Source organism: Ambystoma mexicanum, chromosome 3p, assembly GCF_040938575.1.
Source record: "Ambystoma mexicanum isolate Mex_15411 chromosome 3p, UKY_AmexF1_1, whole genome shotgun sequence".
In the NCBI taxonomy this organism is placed as follows: domain Eukaryota; kingdom Metazoa; phylum Chordata; class Amphibia; order Caudata; family Ambystomatidae; genus Ambystoma; species Ambystoma mexicanum.
The window spans coordinates 1,253,598,311-1,253,617,132 of NC_090925.1; the positions used below are offsets into that span (position 1 = coordinate 1,253,598,311).

The 18,822-nt window shown below is 42.2% G+C and overlaps 1 protein-coding gene across 1 annotated transcript in view; it reads left to right on the top strand.

Annotated features, from left to right (window-relative positions):
* The window catches only part of LOC138581419 (cytochrome P450 2D17-like), a 670,196-nt gene that overhangs the window by 260,871 nt on the left and 390,503 nt on the right, over positions 1-18,822 (top strand). The window lies entirely within an intron of this gene.

The following is an 18,822-nucleotide window of genomic DNA, read 5'->3' on the forward strand; positions in this document are numbered from 1 at the left end:
CATTACGGGTAAGATGTGCATCACAACTTTTCTCCTTGCATATACGCTGTCCTGTTTCTTCCTATTACTTTCCTTCTCTTGCTCGCCTGCACCTTGTTCACGTTTCGCTTCCTTGTCTGCTCCTACTTGTTCCTTTCTGACCTGGTGCTCTTTTGGGCTCTTCGGTGCCACCCTGCAGCTGTGGTTCTGCTCTCTTCTTTGCATCTGCTCGGAATCGCTTGGATCTACCTTGTCCTGCCTGCCGTGAAGCCATTTGTTCACCCTCTAAGTGAGGGTTTTCTTTGGGCCTGGCCTTCAGGGGAGCCAGAGATTTCCGTTCACATTCGGGCTGCTCTGGATTCCTGGGAGGACTGACCCTACCTCTTCAGCAGAAAATCAACCGTCATACCCCAGTAAGACAGGTTGTTAAAAATCTGTGAACATTATACAAACACCTTACATTGGGACTCATTAAGAGTTTGGTGGCACGGTTAAAAAAAAAGTTACTACCTTTTTTGGCAGTATTAAAATTACTGCCATTTTTACTGTGATGACAAATTACGTGTATGCTCATAAAGTGGAAGATTAACCTCCACCTGCAGTAATTCCTCCATAATTCCCAGGAAGTGCTGTGGACTCCAGGAATGGGATTTTTCTTTGGCACACTGTCACTCGTACCGGGGCGGGTGGCGGTATCAGCAACCGAGTCAGGAATTAATTCTTCTGGAATTACCTCCAAACTTAGAATGAGGCTTTATACACACATGCCACTCTGAATCTAAATCACGCTCTGGATTGTCCCAGTTGCTAAACGTGAAACTCCCATGAATGAAACCTAAAGCACATGTTGGTGGAATGTCCCTCCATAAAGGAATTCTGGGCATGGGAATGCAGTGCAATCTATGAGGTGATCTAGGCATTCCGTACCTTTCACTGATATCTGAATTAATGGGAAGGTTGGACCTGAAACCGAATGCGCACAGTTGGAGTGGGCATCGGATAGTCACCATGATAGCTCTGCACTGAGGATTATCACCTCATTTTGGAAAGAAGCCAGAAAGTTTAACCACAAATTATGATGGAAGTTTCTGTATGACAATCACAGTATAAACTCTGAGGTGTGATGTGATCCCCCAACTGAAGGCACTTGTGGATGGCTTTTGAAGATTTTCTTCAAAATTGAAGTGAGGCTCCAGCTACCACATGGCCTGCCTCACGCCATGAGCACACCTGAGATGTCAGAGTTGTATAAACCCCGCTGATCAAGACAGTCTGGGAGTTTGTCTTGGACAGGATCAAAACCTGAAAACGAGTGACGTCAGATGAAATTCCTAAAATGAACTCATTGCAATTGCTATTGTATTACACAATACGTTAAGTCAAGAAAGGCGAATGGGAAGTACTAGACATGTCTGCCAGACCTCTCTCCAGCATAATAAATGCAAGATGGCCGCCAGTTAGGTTGTGCTGCTCGGAGGCACCTGTAACAAGGTAAGAATCGGCTTGAACATCTATATTCTCTTAAGCCATTTGCTGGTTTTACGTTTGGTTACTGATTGCTGAATGGGTTGAGGAATTTGAGGATGTGTTTGCCTTAACCTTTGGGTTTTTTAGTAACTGCTTTTTGTTTTTTACACCTCTGACAGTTTTCAGCCCGTGGGCTCACTGGTTCTGGGTCTCACACACATTCAATGGCGTCTCAGTGTGTTCGTTTTCAGCTTTACATGAGGCACGATTCTCATCGGTTGTTCCTGGAACTTTATCAATATTGAGTGATTGATTATATGGGTCAGTGTTTGTGTTTTGCTTATTTCGCAATGTCAACATGTTCTACCAGCAGTTTATGGTCGAAACCCCAAGTAGGGCTGAGTGATCCGAGGGCTGCCAGTGCGAGGGCCTTTACACGACCGAAGATGCTCCAGAGCAGCACCAATGTATTGGATTGGAATGGGGCCTTGTTAACGGTGGAAGCTGGTCCTCGGGTATACATGTAACTGTGCTTTTCCTTTCTCGCTCGGTCAGGGTTGCTAGAGGATTTCTCTTTGTTTACTTAGAATGTGGACCTTTCTGCTTTTGTTCGGGAAGGCACCTACTGATTACCTGCTCATTACTTTAAATCGAGAAGGAAACTCAGTGAAAGAATATTGGACATTTCCAAAAATACATCTAAGCACTAATCAACATTTTTCATTTACATTGGTGTAACTTAAAGTGGTAGTTCAGTCGGAAATGTTATTGGCCCAACCGATCGGGCATGTATTTTAGAGCAGACGCAGATCTTTCTTAAAAATAATTCCATTGCAACTTTCCCGAGTTTTTCTCACTTGAACACATGCGAAAATGACAGGTCGGGTACCGCCATCCTGTGCTAATCTTATCCGTTGATCCATCGCCCTAAATTCAAGTCTCCTTCATGTCAGTGTATTTCATTTTGAGATTCCCTGACTTGTTTCTGCTCTGTTCAGCTATCTGCCAAGTACGACACTCTGAGAACCGGTACTTATACTGCCTAAAATGGATTAACTCAGTAGTTGCTTTTCTTTTCTTATATTCTGGACCAATGTCTTTACCAAACCATATTTAAACATGTGTCCTTGCAAACTTTTAAAGTTTGAGCCTATTAATCTTGTCTTTTCACAATGTGTTTTTGTGACATGGCCATTCTTCCCTTGTCTTTCTTAAACATTCAAAGCTTAATGGGAAACCTCTTTTCTTTTTATGTATACAAATAAACACGTTTTTATTTACCTCACTGTTGATTCTTTGCTTGTTCACTATTCAGGAACTATGGCAACAAATCAGCCCTACCCGTACAAGACTATATATTCTGAAAAGGAAATCCTTGAAAGAGAAAAAACTTGAGACAATGTGGAATCAGCTGAAAGTCAAGAGGATCAATCACTTGAGCCTGACCCAATTCACATGGAACACGTTTCCGCCTGGTGTACCTGCCATTGTTGTGAGCATATGCCTAATCCGGCGGAACACTGATGTGGCAGAGAAACCTTTGGCTGCATGGCTTACGTTGCTGAAGAAGACACACCACTGCTATGGGTTACAGGGCTGCATGGCTTCAGGGCCGCCTGCCTTACAAGATTTGTGAATGATGATCCTTATGCACGAACTTCAAGCTACAGTTTGCCCTCGTAATCCAAGTAACGAGTAAATTCACTCTATATATGTTGTGGGTTTGACGACCAAGACAGCTAACATACTATGTTGTTCCCCTACATCAATATAACTTCGATGGAATTTGTTAAATTGAATAAATTACTCATTGGAATCTGAAAACAAAGTGTTCATCTCTAGATTTATCGTCCAAACAATTACAGTTCTTTCACTTGGAAGTATCTCGAAAAACTGTTTTTGCTGGAATGCGCGTTCACATTTCGAATTGATCCCTACTTGAAATCACATGTAGTGTCAGTACTTCACACGGAAAGGTACCTTTTAAAGCATAACAATGTCTTACATTTTACAAAGTAGTGCAAACAAAAACAAAAATGCAATTATTGGGATCATTCAAGTATACTATTTCTGTATCTCTTACACAGGTGGTACAGACTTGTGGCATATCGTGCCTTTACATGGTGGATTCATGAATTCATGGAAGACTGGGATTTCACGCTCAACGAGTAATACCTGCCTCTGTGGTTCGAGCAATTCGTGATGAATTCCCAGGTAACCACAGACAATACCGTGGATTTATACAGGCAGTACCTCGACCGCAGCAGTATCATTTGTAGTGTCATTGCCATCCGCTTTACCAAACTAAATAAAAACATTTTAAAATGAGTTAATCTGAACAGTTGTTAGACATTTTTTGTAAGTCCACAACATGTCCAAACATCTAAGAGTATTGTGAAAGATTTCTGTGCTTTAACTGGCCTATCATGCTCCCCTCATCCACATCCATCCCCCCTCTGCTATTAATGAGTGTTCGCACCTGTGGTCGTGCCCTCGCAAGGGGACTGGGAGATGGGAACGATCAAGGTGCAAAAAACTGGGTACACCACAAAGGGTTCTTTCACATGGGGACCCTTATCCACATGGGCACCTCCGATCTGGTGTCTCCAGAATCCCCTTTGAAGACCCTGTCCCTGCAATCAACGTATGTCTGTGACCTTTGACTGTGTTGCAGGCCTTTGCGATCGCCTCATCCACATCCATCCCCCTTCGCTATCAATAACAGTTTGCACCTGTGGGCGTGCGCTCGCAAGGGGGCTGCCCTGGCAGGACTGAGGAGGTCAAATATTGTCACATAGGCCTGGTGGGTGTGAACGGACAGGTCAGACATTCACATACACACCCACTTCTGTAATCCTTTATAAACACCGTGGGAGTTAACAAGAAAACATCTGTCAGATCAACAACGGATATTGCCAGCTCTCCACTTCTTTCTGTGCTTGCTGAGTCGGCTCATCTGTTCTTCCAATTAACAGTTAGTCAGCTTTTACTATTGTTTTCTGTAGTGTCAACGTTCTCTGCTAGGCCACTTTCTATTGCTTTATGCTCAATGTACACCTTATTCTAATTTTATTTTATTCAAAAAGTCTACACCATTAGAAACCGTCCTACGCATTTTTATCTCTGAAGTACATTTTTTATTATTATCAAAGGAATATGATGTTTGATTTACACACTGTGATACTTTTTTAATAGAAATATTTTTAACAGATCATAGGGACAATCCAACAATGTCCTCTTGCATCATTTTGGGTTGCACTAATAACCACCATGCTAAAAGTACATTCCTGCATGTATTTCCAAAGGATTTAAATGTAATAAGAAAATGTCTCTTGACCTGCGGATTTCCAGTGTCCGAAATTGAAAGCAGAGCCAAGGATGTCTTGGATGGTGTGAGGGGCAAGCGATTCTGCATCTGCTCGAGACTCCTTCGCAAATCACTTCCCAATGCAGTTCCAACTGAATTTCAGCACACACTGACCCAGGTGAGTAGTGTACGCTGAATTTTTTATTGTATTTACCATTTTCTAAATGTGCCTGTATAATATGTCTTATAAATGTCTTATGTCTTATAAATGGCCTCTCAAAATATTGAAATAGTCTGTGAACAGGTAACATAATGTACGGTTTTCCGTTTTTGGGGAATATTTCCATTTATATTTTATTACACAAGTTTCCTTTGTGACAAGATGTACTGTGGTTTGTACATTTTGAACTTAAGCTTACTTTTATATCCCTACTTTAGAGATACTCAAATAGTTTAGTGCAATGGGAGCCTTTCCAAACATACGTTCACATTGTGTCCTTTAAAAATAGGTTGTTATTTAAAAAATTACCATGTTGTCTTTATGTAGACTACACTGATGGAATTATAGACCGTTACCATGGAGGAAACCACAGAAACGTCCAACATCCTAATGGTGAAGCCAAGCAATTTGCACACAAACCTTTATCGTTTTTGAAGTGGTCTAAATTATACTAGTAATGTCCATTTTCTATTAAACAATGGTATGAATATATACTTCGATTAAAGGACTGTGATGCTACATCAACCACTATTCTGGAGTCAACAGCAACCTCACTCACCTTTAGAAATGCGACTATACAAAATATGTATTTGTTCAAGTTCAACTTAAAACGTATTGACTATAGTTATGTATAATATTTTGATACAAACTGGCCAGTAGGCTTCTTTGTCAATATTGACCATCTTTTACATGTAATTTTCTTTTGAGGTTACATCTTTATTATAACAATTACTGTTATACAGGCAGAGCCTGAAACTTCAAGAGCGTACGATTCTTCTACTGCAAACAGAGGTATGAGAAGTGATCATTTATTGGTTTATACTAATAGTTATTGATTGAAAATATCTTTTTTACATTTAAGATACATGCAACACTGTCAGCAAATTGCAGAACATTCCATCAACAACCTTTATGTATTTATCACAGAAACACATGCAACAATGAGAGTTAACCTTCATAAAAATGTACTTTGTCACTGAATAACATAGACCCTTTCACTATATGAATGGTGTATGTTTTTGTTTATAAACTTTAGCTGCTTCGCTGAAAATTGAATCATTGAAACAAAATAACATTGAAACGCATTAAAGGGGCCACAATTTATTCAATATGTTTTGCAGGATGATCTCATACCAACTTCCTATGACATCTCTAAAGGTTATCAGGTACAGTTTTCAAATGTGTACACAGTGTTTGACTTTATGTCAATAATAATTTTAAAAGTGTAATCAGTGTAATCAGATGATTAACCATATCTTTTTACATAGTTTAACTTATATTGTAAGGTTGACACTCATTAAATCAACTTTCTCAAGATGTACTTTGTGAGGTTAAAGATTTTAACATTAAATTATTTAACAATTTAATTAATGTTCTTTGAATTTGTTATGTACAAGGAATGTACTACTGAAGCAGTCAACATTGAAGAGACACATGGACAAGAGGTATTGCCAAAATATCAGTTATCCATTTTAACTGTGATGTAATATTTAATATGTTCTAATGGTTTCCATAGTGACAATTTGTTATACATGTATATTTTCAAGGTTTATACTATTTCAAAAGGCTGTTTTTCAGCTTGGTCTGGTGGTCGGCAAATCCAATTCGACTGTTTCAAGGAAAATTCAGAAAAAAGGGTGCATAACAGAAAGTTTTTTTAAAAAATAAGTTGTTTATCAGTTATTTCATTGATATTACATTTTCATGTTGTAATTCATATATTCTGTATTTGTGCTATAAATTAAGCTTTTTTTCTCTTTGATTAGAGGCTTAGCAAGAAGAGGAGCATAAACTAATGATGTCCAGTGGCCGGATTTCAATGGAATGTTAGCAGTGACCCATGGAATGTAACCCTGGGGCATTGTTACTGCACACAGCGTCATCCAGAAGAAGGAGACAACACAGAAGATGTTTCAGAATTGCCTGCAGAACCGCTCACACAATCCACACCCTCTAAACAAATGCTATCTAAGAAACAATGTTCTCTGTTTCCCCAATACTTGTGGACAAATCGGAAATATCACACACAGAAATAACCAAAGCATCTTCACCACTGATTGACGATTGTGCTCATGATGTGGACTTCACTCTTCCTAGTGTTGAGGCCTTATCACCACCATGGAATCGCAAAAACTTCAGTATCCAATATGCTTCAGGACGATTGGCTATGAAAGGAACCAAAATACATTGGGTCTCATCAAGAGTTGGGCCTTAGCCTTTAAATGCGGTGGTAACGCTATTACCGCCGCATTTAAGGGTTGGCCCAATCATGAGTCGGGCCGTAAGTGGAAGTTTTAACCTCTATTGCTGGAGGTAGATATGTCCCCTTACTGCCCGTTTCTGGCCGTTTTCAGCGTTATTACCGCCAGTGCAAAGACTGCTGGTGGTAATAGCGCCTCCCAAACCCATTGGGTGCAATAGACCCAATAGGGAATAGGAAATTACCACCGTACAGCTACTCATGCTCCAGTGCTAATAACACTGGAGTGAGTAGCAGTAACGCTATTTGTGCTGGCGGTAGTACCACTGGGATACCGCCAGACTCCTGATCAGCCCTATTGTATTCGACTGCTGCCTGATCGAGATTATGAAAATGATTAAATGTGATCATAAATTGCATAGGAGGATTTTTGGCGAGCCATTGGTGAAGTTTACTTGTGTAGTCAAAGGCACCAACCAGAAGATCAAGGGTAGCTGTGGATAACACCATAACTCATTTTCATGGTCTGCTCAACCTATACTTGGAAAAGTGCCCGCTGGAAATGTACTTTGTTCATCTGCTTTGTTGTGTAGCAGATAAACGTACAATACAATTTCAAGTTTTTCTAACTTTGCGGGACTGAAGTTCCTTTCAAAAACCCAGTACTACAAATATCAGAAGGAGTTTTTATTCTCTGCTATTAACCAGGCATGGACACTCGGACAGATGTCAATGGGCAATGTTCTTGCTGGTAAAAGGCTCTGGCCTGCTGGTGATGGACAGTGTGACAGTCCAGGTTTTTCTGCTAAATACTGCACTTACCACTTCCAAGACATAGAAACCAAATAAATGGTGAGTTCTGTCATCGCGCAAGTATCTGAATGTAAATCTTCTGTTACCGTGAAAAAATATGGTTTCATTAAATCCATTCAACTTCTGTAATCCAGACGAATGCAAATAGACCTAATAGCCACTGGCAGGCACATTTCAATAGCCAAGGCCATGCGAGAGCAGTTCCCAGACTAAAAGCATCAATATGATGTATGGAACGTTCAAAATCAATTTGGAAAAAAAAATTCAGCTGCTGGAAAAAAGGCTACAGAACACATTTTAAATTGGTCAATCTATCAGCAACCATCTTTGGTGGAGATCAAAACCTTGTGATGGATTCGTAGATATTCTGCTTGAAAAATGGCTTTCATTGATGCACCACTGTTCTAACATACACTCTTGGAAAAAAGAAAACATTTCGCCGAATGTGTAAATGGACCATTGAGAAAGGAGCAGGAGTGTAAGAAAAGGTGGTTGGTTCCAGGCTCCCCTCCTCACACAGCACTTGAGAAGATTGTGTACGACAAAACACTTTCAAGAGACATGAGGGGACTTTTGAATTAATTACTATTTGTAAAGTAATGTCACTAGGGTATGCAGTGGTAAAATCGCAGCAAAAATTTCGCCTGTACAAATAATCGTGGCAAAAATGCAGTTGTTTGACCCGTTAAAGGTGTACCCCATTACACCATTTAAGGGGAGCAGGGATGATTGCAGGAGGGTCTCCCACCCCCTTAAATGATATAATGGGTCCAGGGGCTGCGGGGGTGTCCCCTGCATCCTTTACATGGATTGCGGCGGCAAAACCACAGCCTTTTTGCCGCAATATTTTGTGTTCACAGCCATTTGTGCCGCGATTTTAACACATGATTTTCGTCACTAGATAGGCCTTAAAATGCCTATTTTTCTTTGATGTGTGTATTTATTACCATCAATATAATTGATTTATATTAGAACAATAAATGTCAGTCTGATTATTTCAGGCATGTGACTCAAATGAAATGAAATGTAGAAGAGACTTAAAACCAACAGTTGCCAGGAGCTACTTTTGGATCCCCCAGGCCAACTAATTTAACGCTATAAACTAGTACATTTCTTCACAGTGGTAGCTTCTGGTGACCAGTTACTGCTGGATACCCAGGTATTGCTTGTAATTCCTGCTTATCCAATCTTAAATTTGATTTGTTTGTAATGAACTCACAATAGTTGAAGAATTTAAGCAGAAAATTGGAGCAGCAGACATGCAGAAACTGAATGTCTCCAGAGCTTTGGTCCTCTCCAGGCTGGACTACTGCAACAGCCTCTTCCTCAATCTGCCTAAATCCTCTCTACGCCCACTTCAACTAATCCAGAATAAAACTGCAAGACTTTTCCTTGGCTTCAAGGCCAGGGACCGCATCTCTCAAGCCCAAAAATATCTCCACTTGCTCCCAGTGGCTGTGAGGATCAAGTTCAAGACCCTCTGCTTCATCCACAAGGTTTACTGGGGCCAGGGACCCCACTACCTCTGACTCTTTCCCTAAATACCTCCCTCTCAGAGACTTTTGGTCATCTAGCTGCAATTCTCTGCAGATCAGATGCTATTCCAAGTAGAAAGTGTGGGGTAGATATCTTTCCGCTGCAGGAGCATCCCTCTGTAATGGCCTCCCTGCCCCACTCAGGCTTCTGCCTGATCTTCTTAAGTTCTGGAAGATCCTCAAGAACTAAATTTTCTCTTCTTCATTCCCCCCACCCCTGTTAATGCCCCCCTCTGTCACATTGACTGGCTGCCTGGTCCCTTCTGAGCTCCACAGGGCACCAGACCCTCCCTGCCCAGTATACCCCAGCACCCTGCCTTCCTGCCCCCCCACAACCTGCACTTGCTCTTCCGGGCCCCTTTACCCTGAGAAGCCTGACGGGGTGTGCATCCCTACCGAGTCTGGTCCACACCCATCCTCATCATGTGGTCCACACTCCACTCCCTGCTTCCCCTGGCACTTGCCTACCTGGCCGACCCTCAGCACTTGCCTAGCCCCATTAGCCCTCCTCCCCCCTGCACTTGTATAGTTCCTCTTGCCCTGCACCTCCCTCCCACCATAGCATTTTCCCTTCTGCCTGATCTACACCTGCCCCCTCCCTATACCCTCCTCCTATCCCTTGCACTTCTTGTTACTGCTCTTGCATGATCCAAATGATGCCAGGCCTAGGAGGACCGTTATTGTTTTTTTCTTCCCTGCCCCCCGCCCCCCTTTTGTCTTGTGGAGCCTTTAAGCACAATTTTTATGTATAGGCGCTGTAGAAGTAACCAATACATAAATACAATAAATGAAGTTTAACCTCGCTGGAACATAGGAATCATGTTAAGTGGCTGTAGATGTCAGTGGACCAAAGGTTTATGTGCCACAGTGTTAGCCAACATTGAAATAATGAGCGAAGGAATATGTCTTGCCAATGTGAACTGTGAACATGCGCCTGTGGCCTTTGCACATTTGCATCTTATTGTGGAGGCCCACATGTGGAGGACAACCAAGTGCTCATGCATCAATGCAGAAATCGATATGATTGCTGGAATAGATATAAACATGAGTCAGTAATCCTTTTAAAACTGAACTCATTCGAGGCATGCTGGAATTTTAGTGATGTAAACTTTTTTCTTTTTATTGTTGCTCTTTGCACGTGTTGTCCTGGCTGCAACAGTATACCCAGCCTGGTGCAAAATCGCCCCTTTCAGCCACCCTCCCTTCCCAGTCCGTCTCTGCGGTCTCTGCGGTCTCTATATATTAAGCAACCGCTTTTGTATTCAAATTCAGAGTTTAAATGTCCCCACACTTCTATCATGAGAACTGTATTTCGAAGCGGTTGGTCATTCGTCACATAGGGAGAATGGAAACAGAAGACACAACGTAAGCAAAGTTTTAAATAATATTTATACAAGTGAGGATGGCAAGTGTGGTGTATGCGACATGATTTATGTTGTGACGGATGAATGTTCAATTTGATGCAAATGATAGAATTTGTACGTGTTAATTGTAACTTAAATTGATAGTCAACATAAATATGTACTGTGTATATACAATTATAAATTGGGTACTGAAATATATTTTTGCATTCTGGATATTCCATAGTTATTATACTGATGTGCGCCTTTCATGGGTACAGTTTACCAGTCGATGCCTTCTTTAACCGCAATCGGACACCAATTAGTCCTTTTGCAGTTGCAGTATTAAGGAGCAACATGGCAGTGTATAGATTCTGAAAACGTGCGGATGTGAAAGTGTTGCATTTGAAATTTAAACCACTAAATTCTTCTCTTTAAAGGAACACCATGTTCCTCGATCAGAAATTGGTGATGGAAGACAACAACTTTCTGTGAAGAATGCAAAGACTGAGATTAATCAATCGATGACTGGAATCAGCATTATAAGATCACTGTTCACAGTTAATCAAAAAATGAGAACCTTGCGACGTTCGCTAGCTATAACCTCTATTGGAAAAAGTTATCTATGTTTTTGTGGACTTAATTACCTCTTTGCAGCGTTATGGTAAAAAAAAGTACTTGTTATGCTCCAGACTATTGCTGTTTTCTTCAAAATAAACAATTTTTATCGTCTTGCGTCTGTTGTGGATGTGTGTGTGTATGTTTCTGGATCTGCGTTAGAGAACAGGACTTATGTTATATTATGGATAACAACTGGAGAGATGTCTAAACTCACGGGTAATGTTTCGCTTAACTAGGTTCCGGATTATGCAGTGTAAAGTATTGCATAAATTGCATTATATGCCTGCTAAAATGAAGCGGATAAGTGATGGCAGTGATGTAAACTTCCCTAGATGAAATAGTGAGAAGTCTGAATTCACGCATATGGTTTGAGACTGCCCCATGTGGCACGCTTTCTGGAATGAAGTGTGTCAGAAAATTATGGAAATTGTGGAAGAACAGATTTCCCCTACTCCCACGGTATGTTTGTTGGCTTTGAGTGGGATGTCATACATTAAACGGAGATTCATGGATCTATGATCTATAATCGCCAAATGATGCACATTTTAGGTCTGGACCCGTAAAACGCCCCCACTGGTTGAAACCTGGTTGAAGGATGTGACGTGGGCCAACGATAATGAAGAAATGTATATTGCTATGATGCCATCAATCTCTACGCCCAAAGATATTTGAGTATATTATAGGATTTATTTTGTTACAGAGCCCTGCTACGGTAGATAATGTATAGGGCTATTGATTTTAGTTAATGTGGTGGTGTCAGGGATGCCATTTAGGGGTCACCAGAGGTCGCAACTGTGACCTCTAGGGTCTCCCTTGCGACCTCTGTCTTAAAAAAAAATGAAAAAAATAAACTTTTTCTTTTTTTTCCGTAATGCAAGCTCCTGGGCTGTGGCCAGCACCATGTGGCTCTTTACTTCTGGAGTGGCCGGCTTTCTTGTTCAGACCCCTTTTATAAAAAAAAAAGAAATATAAAAAAAAAAGAAAAATTAGAACAGGAGTGCGACAAGTCTAACACTTTCAGCACTGAAAATAAATAAGAAAGAATAGGAATACCAAATAATGTGTCTTTGTGGAATTCTATACAGTAATTGCTAGACTCATCAAAGGTTTATTTCAGGCACACTTCGGGGGGCGAGTCACTGATTTAGTCTGTTCTTAAATGCCTCAACACAGTCTTTCATCCTTCTGAGGTTGAGTACCAACACAGGTTGGGTGATATTGGGTGTACATTTTTTCTATATAAAGCGCAAGTGCTATATAATAACACATCATTATCATTTGGTCATGGACGTCTGCTTGCATTCACAGTTATTTAGTAATATGGACCTATATACACTGATCTTAACGATACATGTGGCGATCCATTCTTGTATGAAATGTACATCACATTATAGTGATATCGTAACCATATTTTTCGTAGTGTACAATGCTATGTGATGCCACTTCCTGTTTTGTCAACTGGTGAAAGGTCGTGTTCCATCACTTCCGAAGATATCGCTTTGGGCGGGGTCAAATGACATCACCTCCTGTGATGTCATCAGGGGGGGTCAAGGGTCGTGTGATGTCACTTCCGCTACCCCTGTCATTTTGGTGAAATGATGTCCCTGGGTGTTGTACTGTCCACGAAGACTGGCTGATTATATGCAATTTGTAAAAAGCGTTTACTGACATCTAAGATACTCATGTGTGGCTGGATATGATGCAGATGGCTCAATGTATCCGTGTATCAGCCATTGGAGCTCCCATTACGAATGATGCCGAAGTGTTGTATTTGTTGAGTTTAATGTCTTTGAACTGTACAATCAAGTGAATAAATAAAGTGTTAAACAATTAATTCTACTTTTCAATCCAAAGAGAGGGAAATCTCTTTCCTGGCAAGTCTCTCCAGCACACGGTATTAGGGTTTTGGTGCCCACACACCTCTTTCCTGGCACTGCTTTTTGTCTCTTGTATTCTGCTTCTAGAGGACCTCCTTTGTCTGGATCCCCAATTCCCACGTATACAACAAATGCACAACATAGCAATGGTGGTGGCAGGCTACCACCAGGATGAGCCTCAGAGTTTTCATCGAATAGTTGGCCAATTGGGCATCCCAGCCAGCTGGATCAGGATGGGGGTTATATGGTGCCGACCACAAAACCTCCATCCAGAGGGTAGTCAGACAAACACTTCTAGATCTGGAGATTGGTTGATTTCAATTCTTCCCTCTCCTGACTCCTGGCTGTAGTCCCTGGCCCTGGCACTATGTACTTAGCCATCTCCCCATTTGGTTGCAACAGTAAGGCACCTAAAGATACCTTTATTTCACCTTCACTCTCACTTTTTCACTGCTACGCACCTTCACCTCTTCTATCTCCTTGTTGTTTCCCGCTGTGCTCCTACCTCCACCCTTCTTTAGTCTAATCCCACTGACTGACAGCCTGCCTGCTTCTTTTCCCCCACTCCTTCAATCTCCCCTTCACTCTCTCTAATACTCACCCCCATGCTTTTTCTCTACTTCCCTCCTGGACAACTGTCTCCCTGATGCTCTTTGCCTGAAGTTTCCTCCAACCTTCTCCTTAGGGCCCTCGCCTCCTCAATAAAACACAGTTCCCTCAATTTAGCCTTTTGTTTCACTGGCTGCTCCTTATCTCCACCTGCCACCTACTAATCTTAGTTACCACGTACTGCTCATTCTCAACTTTCCTCCTCCTGCTTTTCTTATTCAACATCTCCTCCTTATGGTCTACCTTCCTCCTCTCCCTTTTCCATGCTACAACTCTGTAGCATGTACCTTCCTTCGCCCCTCCTACTGCTAATATGTCTTGCAGACACACTTCAACAGTGTTCTGCCTCCTTCTCCAATCACCAACATCCCTCAATCCTATCCCGTGGCTTATATAGGGACTTGAATATACTGAAAAATTGTCCAGAGGACATCAATTTTTAATAAATTATCAAAATGTATTTACCATGATACAAAATGTATAAGGAATTAGTTAATCATGTATTAATCAACACTTCAAAATTCATTTGCGTTGCAGGAAAACATAAACTTAAAAACATACCAATTCATCATACTGACAGTGAAACATTCACTAATTTGTCCACATTCGGTGCCAATCATTCTTCCTCGAACTGCAAAAATATATCCCAAAATACATTCAGTGTGTAATAGGCCATTCTAATGGTCACAACAAACAGCCCTATTTCATAAAGTGCATTCAATGTTGAAAATCAATACATTTATACAGCATGTGATCAACTAATGGAGTGGATCAAATTAATGTAGACCATATGATCCCATACCCCACTTTATTCGACTGGTTTCGACGAATAAAGCTGATTTAGTCAACGTCTTCATCAGGAAATTCATGTAATTGACTGGAAAGGAATGTGAGGTCTATGATGAAGGTTGGGCCTACTAGAAGGTTCCTGATTGCACCTGTGAAGTTGAAGTATCCACACAGTATCCTGGCAAGGAAGTGGGCCATGATGTTCCGCTATTGTTGTCTTGGTGCCTGGTGGTCTACATTGCTGGAATCTATGTGAGCACTGCGCCGCCCATAACATCGACTATTAAATTGCTGATTCCCATTATGGCGCGGCGCAGTGATCACATATATCACTGTGCCCTGCATGCCCATAACCGCCTCCCTCCTATCCACTTACCTGTTCGGCAGCACACCGTGAAGTGTGCCGCTGTCTATTCTCCGACCCTGCAGTGTCAGTTCTCGCCCACTAAGGTGGGTCTGAATGGCATTTCAGGGTCATTTTTCCTTTTTTCCTTTTATTTTTTTACTTTATTGTACCCCGGTACCATCTAATGGAAGCAGGGCACCCCTCCGCAACCCCTGACCCCACTACACCGACAAAGGGGAGCAGGGGACCCCCTGCCACCCCCACTCCCATTGGTCAGTGTAGTGGGAGTCGGAATGTTATTACCACGTAAATAACATGTTGCAGTGTTCGGGCGACATTTTTGTATTATTCCCATTGTTGTGCATGTTGATTTTGAGTGGCAGTTTGAATTGCAAGCTGCAGGGTTTGCTGGTGGAACTAGGGGATAGGGTTTCTAGAGACTTACAGGAAGTGAGTCCATAAATTGTTCAGGAATGAGCTGCTTTTTTATGCTTTGTGGTCATCAGCTCGTTATCCAAGGTGTGTCAGATTTGACACATGATTTGGCTGGGAGTTCCCTGAACAGCAGGCATAACTCCCCTTGCTGCCTGCTGCCAGTGGTAATAGGTTGTGTAGGGTGTTTGCTGATAAGTGTTGAGTCTTGTAAAGTGTCCAGAATGTCTCCCACTGCGTCTTTCAGCTTTCTACTCTGGACAACCTGAGTTCCATTGGGCCTCCTTGTAGTGGACCTTTTTCTTGACCTAAGTGGAAGACATTTGCTGTGTGTCTGCCATCATCACAGACCTGATGCTTATTTTATCCCTTGGTCTGTTTGTCTCTGTGGTCTTCTGGGGTTGGTTCTTCAACCTGCGGTGGACCCTTGAATGGGGGATTTACTTGTACGAAGATCAAAAGTCCGGACTGTAATGGGAACTTCCTTCCGTGAATCCAGCTTACTGGATGGTAACTCTGGGGTTTCGGATACAGGTTTCTCTCGGCAGATATCTGCTGTTTCAGAGTTTACGGTGCTCTCTCAAGTCTTTCCTTCTTCCAAGAGGTTGTATGGTACTGGAGTAACTCTTCTCCACTTTGTTCTCCACAACATAACCTGATGGCTGTGGGACATCACTCTTTGCAGTGGTGTTGCTAGAGGTAAACTCTGGTTATCGTCACTGGCTGAATTATTGCTGTGAATCACTGACAAGAGAAAGCCAAACAACCCTGGAACTGAAGGGATGTTGACTCTTTTTTCAGGGGCCACAGAGAGCTTTTTGGATAGGTTCCTTCCCTGCCTGAAATGAAACTTAGAAGCATGGGTACAGTGGATCAGTATTGATGATCCAGGTGGTGGGCTGTTCTGAAAGTCTGACCTGGTCTATCCCACTTTTGACAATACTGTCACAAAGCTGAGTGGATCAAAACCAGATAGGCGCAGACATGAAAGATTATTAAGGCTTTTATTAGGGGATATCAAATATTGTTCAACTTAATTACAACTGTCCCAGGTTTCTTATCTTCACTCCCCTCCCTATTCCTTAAACAGAGTAGGATACATTAACAAAACGTAAAACCTGTTGCCATTTGAAATCTAATAACAAAAAAGTCTTATAGGTAACAACAAATGTTCCTGGTTTTAATACATTCTCTGAATCCAGTCTGGCTTTCCAGTTCTCAGCCCAAAATTGAGGAAATACCTTCATGGTCAAATCTCTTAGGCACTTGCAGTCTAGAGAGTTTAAATGTCCCCACACTTCTATCATGGCTTTTCTTTCTGTTCTGTCAGGTATTCTTCTTCTCTTCCTCAGGTCTTGGGGAGACCCCTTTGCCTGGTCCCTGTATCCTATGTGTGGCACGCGCTAGGCTGAGCTTAATAGTTTCCACAAAGTACTTGGCTAAGTGGATTTCCCAGATGACTGAGACTTACTAGGTTCATGTGGCAGCTGGCCCCAAAAGGTTCCCTGTAGGCTAATCAGATACCTCTAGAGCTGGAGACCGATTGTCTTCTCTTGGTCTTTGAACCAGGCTTGTTGCTCTAAGCCCCAGTGCCCCATCATTATCTACCTATTCGCTGAGTCATAAAATCATCACCTTCACCAGGTGTTCCTACCTCCACTCTTCTTAACTCTACACTCATTGACTGTGTGCATATTTCTTTCCCCTACTTCTCAAACCACATCCTCACTCTTGCTGGTGCTCTCTTACTCTTTCCCCCAGTCCCCACCTGCTTTGCCTTCAACTTCCTCATAAATATCTTTCCCCTCAATGTGCTTCTTCTACCTGATGTTACTTCCACGCTCCTTCTGCTCCTCAAAGATACGCCTCCTCTTCTCTCTTAAATCTTCAACTTGCCACTGTTCTCCTTCCGCATTTCCTATTCACCACACCTTTTTATTCTCCATCTTTTTGCTCCCACTGTTATTAGTTACTGACTCCTCCTTATTCCCCACATTCCCCCCTGCTGTCCTTATTCACCACCTCCTTCTTAGTCTTTACTTTAATTTTCTCACCCTTCTCATAGCAACTTCTCTCCAGCCTGCACCTCCACCCCGCTCATCCGTCTTCCAGCAACTCCAGTATTTTGTCTCCTTTCCCAATCAATGACACCCCTCTTTCCCAGCTACTGACTTATATAGGGACCGGGCCACATTCCTGGGGACCGACCCTCTTTAATTGTAGTGCAACTTGGATTTGTTGTCTTTTTCAGGCCTGCAGGCTCTCTACTACTTGCCTCTAGGTGCACATATACGTGGCCCAAGCTTTTTAGAAAGCTGGTCAGTTCAGCAGTTGTGCGAACCTGCATTGTTTCTGCACAGCTCTCTGGTTATGCTCTGTGCCAGTCAATTCTCTGTGGAGGAACAAAATGAGTGCCTCTTGATCAACATTCTCGCTTGCTGCGGTTGCCATGCTGGAAGTGGGTTGGTTGACACATAACCAGTCCTCCTTCCATTTTAGTGTTCTCATATACATATTGGTTATATAATTGAAAAGGCAAAGCCTTACCCTTTTAGCATCCTTGCCAGTGCAGCCTTGGCGTTAGACACTCCTCTGCCCGATATCTCATAAGAGGAGAAGGGTCTTTAACTGAAAAAGGCAGAATCTTAGAGCAACAGATCGCACAGTGGGTCTCTCCGGTTCTAGTGTTCTTATATACTTATTTGTTATATAACTTAAAAATGTTAAACCTTCCCCTTTTGTCATCTCTTTTAGTGCAGTTTAGGTGTTAGATACTCTCCTGCCTCTAAATCTCATGTGAGGTGGAGAGTCCTTAACAACTCCAAAGGGGACACTCTCTGGGCAACAGGATCACAGGTTCTCAGGTGGATGGGTGAGCCTAGTGTTTGTCTGCAGGCTGCCTCAAGGGCTTTGGTGTAACACATGCCACAATTTGACTAGCTCCTGCCAAACAACGGGGCAAAGTGGGCTGGGTCAAGGGATCCTTCCCAGAGCTCCCTGGGGTCCAACACCACAGAGCTGGTAGTGACAAACAACCTCCATTGCCATCCTGCCGTCTACCCCAAAAGCCAGGCAGGGAGCTCTGTCACATGTTAAATATGCCAAATAAAAGGTATGTCCCAGCATGCATGCTGCATGAAAGGGGTTGAGGCCTGGAGGGGAATGGGTACTCAGTTGCACCTCATTTCTTCTTCCAAGAAAGGATGTAAATCATTTGATTGCCACTAAAGATGTATCCATGCTACTTCTGCGAGTCTGTAAAGTAAAATCTAGTAAAAACCACATCA